Genomic DNA, 6,948 nt, shown 5'->3' with positions numbered 1-6,948 from the left:
GAGATATGTCCTAAGTCCAGTCATGTATGAGGATTTAGGAATAACTTTTATGTAATCTGTTTTGATCTCATTGATATTAATAAAAGGCTTGTTTTGTTTTTATTGCGGGCTCTATCTATTTAAATGTTTAAATAAGATATACCACAATTTAGAGTAAAGCTTTTTATGGATTGTGATGAGATCATAATAATGAGACCTAAAAGATGATAACTCTAAACTTAAATAGTTCCTGGTCATAGGATTACTAACTGGTAATTAATAATCCGCAAAGATCGGTACATACTATGCTTGCTTCATTATGAAGGATGTCTGTTCTCATAGATATTTGTGTGGCGACACTATAGCTAGTATGTAGGTGCTTATTATAGAATAAGTTCACTGAACATGACTCACACAGCTGAACAACTGATGAAGTTCACTCACGTGTCAGCAGTTGTTCATATAGTGATAGTTGTACAAGTATCCTTAGACTTGAGGTCATCATAGTCATCTTGTGTACACTGAACTATGCTTTGGTTTAGTTCTTAGTCTCAAGGGACAATTATAAGGGCTCTACTGGGTATATGAATTTATACACGAAGATAGTGTATGATCAATAAAGGATCTACCCCTTCCAGTGAAGGAAGAGAATGTTCAATGCTGATCCACTTATACTAGTTCAGGAATCTCTGGCCAGAGTGAATGAAATTAGAAAGGAGTTTCTAATTTATATTAAATAGAACTAAGCATAGTGAATGGGAAAGCAAGTGATTAAATAAGATAGGCTTGACACAAGTTCCGCCTTGTATTTAATCGTGACATTGCAGGGTAGAAGGAATTGATTGTACGATAACTACTCACTGAATAGGTTCTTGGTATTCTAAGCAGTGAATTTGTATTATTCGGATAGTCGCGATATGCTGAGAAGTATCCCTCACGATGTAGAATAAATATGATTAATTAATTAATCATATTTAATGAATTAGAGAATTTATATAAATAATGATAAAATAGTTTTATTATTATTTATTTCTACTACCGGCTTAATATTGAATCTACAGGGTCACACCATAAAAGAGAATGATTCAATGGTGGAGGAATTAATTAATAATGGCTGATAATTATTTATTTATGAAATAAATAATTAATTGACAAATTTAATAACTGATTAAATGAGATTTAATTGATTATAAATTAATTAAGAAAATGTTCTTAATATTATTAATTAAGAATTTAATTTTTGGAAATTAAATCAAGTGAGAGAATTATTTCTAAAGAGTTTAGAAAAAGGATTAATAATTAAAAGGTGTTTTAATTATTAGTGAGAATAATAAAGGGTTAATAATAATAATATTTTATGGGAAAATTTTCAGCTGGAAATTTTGCCTATAAATATAATATTATAGACCCTATATTTGCCTCAACCAAAAAGATTTACAAAACCCTAATTCTCTCCATCTCCTCCTCCTTTATTACATCGTTTTCTTGGTGGATACCGGTGGAGTGCTTCACACTTGAGGAGCAGCTGCTAAGGATCTCCGTTCATCGTTTTTGGATCGCCATTAAAGACCTCCATCTTTCCATTAACGTAAAGCTTCTTAAGGTAAACATACTGAACTAGGAATTAAATATTATTTTTCGCATAGATCCTGCGGAGGGTTTCGGGTTTTTTAAGATTTAAATTTACGTTTTCGTTGCGTTTATGTGCTAAAAACCCTTCAGACAAGTTAAGAAGTCACTAGAGAACTCAGAGATATCGATAAGTCAAAGTGAAGATATGAAGACTAGAGATCTCGACAAGCCAAAGTCACTTATAGAGAACTGGGAGACCTCTACAAGTCAAATTAACTATAGAGTACTAAAGATCTCGATAAGCCAATATACTTATCGAGATGTCAAGTTCTCTATAGACCAAACTGGAGATCTCGAGGTAAAATCTCAAAGTACAAAATTGCAGATCAGTTCAATATCCAAGATTAACAATCAACAAACAATCCAAACAGCTGGATTGACAAGTCTACAAAAATCAGCTTGAAGGATGTGCAAGATCAATGGTGAAGATTAACTGACAAAGAAAGATCAAAGTAAACACAGGATGCTAAGATATGCTAAGCCAGAAATGGAAGATACACTTTTCCTATAATGGAAATGACAAGTGACAGTTTACTAAAGCTAATAGCATGTCTTATTGTACACTGTGTAAACCAGCAGTTAACTAAATTATAAAGTTAACACTGGTCCTTTAGTCAGTTGTAACAATTTAGATAAAAAATCTTGTAACTCTCTCAAGAAGAAGCTAAGCTCTTTATCAACAAAGAGCCTAGAAATTTTGTAGCAAAACATTCTTAATTTTAATATAAAATTAAGTGACTTTTGTAAAGATTTGTGTTCTTTATTATTGCATGTTTAACTTCTGCAGTAACACATTTCACTACAAGATTCAATTTATTTTGTTCAACCAGAAAAAGAATTCAAGAAAAGCATAAAAACAGTAAAACAAATTCACCCCCCCTTTGTGTGTTATTCATTTCCCAACAAGTGGTATCATAGCAAAATTTGAAAGTAAACAGATTCAAGATCTTGGAAGAATGAATACACAGAAAATCAGTAGCATCAAAATTCCTACATTTGACAAAGCTAACTACACACTTTGGAAAAAGAAAATGTTGTTGTTTATCAAGATGACCAATCCACTCTACATTCAGATTCTCAAAAATGGACCTTTCATTCCTATGGTTAGAGTTGAAGAATCAACTGATGGTGATATGGTCATTCCAGCTCATTATGCTCCAAAAGACCCTTTTGAGTACACTGAGCCTGAAAAGAAAAAGTTTCCCTGGATAGTGGCTTGCAGCTGATATTAATAGAGTGACTTGACAATGTAATGTACAACAACATTGTCAACTGTGACACTGCCAAACAGATCTGGGAAAAGATTGAGATACTTTGTGAGGGAACTGAGAAAGTTAGATCTAATTAAAGAAGGATGCTGATTTCACAGTATGAGGGTTTAATGCCCAAGCCAAAAGAAAGTATAAATGATGTGTTTGAAAGGTTCAACAAGTTGATAAATGACTTGCAGCTCCATGACAAATACTATGAAGCTGAAGAGGTGGACTTGAAGTTCTTGCTTACTCTCCCTGATCATTTTGGAACAGAAAATCTCAGCAATCAGGGAAGGGAGAGACTTGAGCAGAATAACACTGGAAGTTCTATATGGAATTCTTAAAACATATGAACTAGAAATGATTCAAAGAAAATTATTGAGATCTGGTCAAGGACATGTTGTAGATGGCTCAAGTGCTTTAATTGTAAATGAAAGCCAAACATCTAATGATGAGCCAAGATCTCAAACTCCAGTTGCCTCACCAAGTGAGCAAAGAACAAATGATTCACAGGAACAAGTCATTCTGGAATTAGAAGAAGATGAATTGTACACTCTTGATGAACTGGATGAGCTAGATCAGTCAATGGCCTATTCGGCTAGAAAATTCTCTAACATTAGAGTAAAGAAGCCAAGATACTTCAAGGGTAAATGACAGTCTTTCAACAAAGACAACAGCTGGAAAGGAAAAGGGAAGTACACTTCTGACAGCAAGAATGGTTACAAAACTGGATCTGTTGACAGATCTAAGATAAGGTGCTTCAATTGTGATGAACTAGGCCATTTTGCTACAGAATACAGGAAACCCAAGAAAGTAAAGAAAGAAAAAACTTATCTTGAACTAGAAGCAAAGTATGAAGCTCTTCTGAAGAAACAACAAAGAAAAACTTATATTGCAGAGGGAAAAAGTTGGGATGACTCTGAAAATGATGAAGATGAAGAATTTGGAAATTATGCACTCATGGCATTGGAGCAAGGAGAATTATCCTCATCTAAATCACAGGTACCAACTCTTACCACCATTGATTTAAATGTGAGTCAATATAAGGAAACTGCAGAGAAGATGAACACAGAAATGTTTCACATTCACACAAGCATGGTTGCTGCTAATGAAGAAATTAGCAGGCTGACAAAGATAAATGAGAAGCTTGAGAATGAAAAGCAAGAAACTGAATTATTGTTGGTGGAGCTTGAAGCTGTAAAACAAGAGAATGCTTATCTCAAAAACAAGCTCAAGTGTGCAAATGAAATTGAAGCAGTGCTAAGGGAGAAAATGGAAAAAAATGAAGTTAAGTTGAAATCCTTCAAGAATGCATCTGAGTTAATTGGACAGTATCATGAGAAAAACAAGCCATGTGCAAACATTGCTATTGGTCTTGACTATGATGCATTGAATAACAAAAAAAAATACATAGGTGACAAGGGAAAAGCAACAGAAAATGAAAATGTTCCAGCAATGCTGAAAAAGGTTACCTCACCTATGTTCAAGGCATGTGAAGTCAACTTCAGTGAAGAAGAATTGATTATTAAGCAAGAAATTGCTGATGAGGATGAAGAGAAGAAAACTGCAGAATCAACTCAAGCTTCCAATACTGAAGAGAAGCTCATGGACAAATAAAGTCTCAAGACACCTGTTAAAGAAACCAAAACTGAAGATGCAAGAAAGAAAAAGAAAAATAGAAATGGGAAAATAGGGATAAACAAAATCAACAATTTTGCTTATGTTGTAGATGTTCCAAGAAAGAAATGTGAAAAATGTGGCTATGTGAATCACCTAAATCACCTTTGTAAAAAGGCAGTTAGCAAGCCAACTGAAGGAGCCTGCAAATACAATGAAGCAAATGCAAATGATTCCTACTCCTTCTGTGACAAGTTTGACTGCATTCCTTGCAACTTGAAAGTGATGAAAAGTTGTCACAAACTGAGAGTAGACCTCAAAGAAACAAGAATTAGGTCTACAACAGAAAGGGAGAATGCTCAACAGTCAATGAACTCTATTTTATCTGAAACTACTCATTCTACTTCTGCTAAATCAGTTAACAAGAAGAAAGTACCCAACACTGCTTGGGTTGCTAAACACACTTAAAACTCATTGTGTGCAGGGCAAAGTGAAGAAAGTTATCTGGATCATAGACAGTGGATGTTCCAGGCATATGACAGGTGATAAAGCCCTGCTATCACAGTTTGAGGAGAAAGCTGGCCCTTTGGTGACCTTTGGAGACAACAACAAAGGATTCACAATGGGATATGAAAAGATTGTTTCTCAAAATGTTGTCATTGATAATTTAGCACTGGTAGCTAGTCTTGAAGTGAATCTTCTCAGTGTTAGTCGATTTGCAGACAAAGGCTTTGAAGTTTTATTCAATAAAGAAGAATGCACTTTTATCAGCAAGAAAACTGGTGAAGTTGATCTGAAAGGAGCAAGGAAAGGGAGCTTATTTGTTGCAGACTTGGACTCAACAAATAAGGATGGAATTTGTTGCTTCTACACCAAGGCATCAGAAGAATAAAATAAGTTATGGCATAAGAAATTGTCTCACTTGAATTTCAAGACAATTAACACCTTGGTCAAAAAGGAGTTAGTAAGATATATGCCTTAACTGGAGTTTGCTCAAGTTGAATTTTGTGAAGCTTGTCAGAAAGGAAAAATGAAAAGATCAAGTCACAAGACAAAAACTGTGAATTCTATAAGTGCGCCATTGTAACTTATTCATATGGACTTGTTTGGGCAAGTAAATGTCTTATCAATTTCAAGAAACAAATATGCACTTGTGATGGTGGATGATTTATCAAGATACACTTGGGTAGAGTTCATGCACTCTAAAGATGAAACTCCACACATCATAATTGAGCACATCAAGAAGATAGAAAAACAGGCTGAAGATCACAATTGTGTAAAAATATTGAGAAATGATAATGGAACAAAATTCAGAAATGGAACATTGAGTGAATTCTGCAAAAGTAAAGGCATTTTTCAAGAGTTCTCAGCTGCTAGAACACCTCAACAAAATAGAGTAGTTGAAAAAAAGAACAGAACATTAGTTGAAGCTGCTAGAACAATGCTGTAAGATGCCAAGTTGCCAACAAGTTTCTGGGAAGAGGCTGTTAACACTGCATGTTACACTCAGAACAAATATCTCATTAACAAGGCACATGGCAAATCACCTTGCTCAATCATGTCTAAAAGAAATCCCACAGTAAAGCATCTTCATGTGTTTGGAAGCAAGTGCTACATTTTGAAAGACAACTCTGAATATGTGGGAAAATTTGACTCAAAAGTTTTTGAAGCAATTTTTCCGGGATATTCATTGGAGAGAACTGCCTACAAAGTCTATGTGATAGATCAAAAGAAAATTATGGAAAAGACAGATATGACTTTTGATGATGACAAGTGTCCAGGCTTGGAATGCCTTGATGATAATGAAGCTGAAGCCCCTGTATTTGAAAACCTCAATATTGATAGTGATTCTGATGGTGAAGATGAAGTTGATGCACAACAGATATTGAATGAAGAGATTACTGAACAAGAAAATCATGAAAATGGAAGCTCATCTCAAACACCTGAATTTGATAGCACAAACTCAGGGGGAGAAAGAGAAGAATGATCTAGCAGTCATACCAATAATGAAGAGAATAATGAAGACACAAGTCAACAAACTCATACAAGGAAGTGGGATATAAATTACACTAGAGAAGCAATTATTAGTGATCCTACTGCTGGTGTGAGGACTAGAAGTGCAACTGCTAATGAGTGCCTACATGCATGCTTTCTGTCTCAGATAGAACCCAAGAAAACTGAAGAAGCTCTAATGGATCCTGATTGGATATCTGCTATGTAAGAGGAGCTTAATCAGTTTGAAAGGAACACAGTTTAGAAGTTAGTTCCTGCACCAAAGAATAGAAGCATTATTAGAATAAAATGGGTGTTCAGGAACAAGATGGATGAAAATGGTGTAGTTACTAGAAATAAAGCAAGGTTGGTTGTAAAAGGATACTCACAAGAAGAAGGAATTGATTATGATGAAACTTTTGCTCCAGTTGCAAGACTTGAAGCAATAAGGATTTTTCTAGCATTTGCTGCACAT

Source organism: Apium graveolens, chromosome 7 (genome assembly GCF_009905375.1).
Source record: "Apium graveolens cultivar Ventura chromosome 7, ASM990537v1, whole genome shotgun sequence".
Taxonomy (NCBI): Eukaryota; Viridiplantae; Streptophyta; class Magnoliopsida; order Apiales; family Apiaceae; genus Apium; species Apium graveolens.
The sequence above is the reverse complement of the archived record's forward strand: the minus strand, read 5'-3'. Positions refer to the sequence as shown.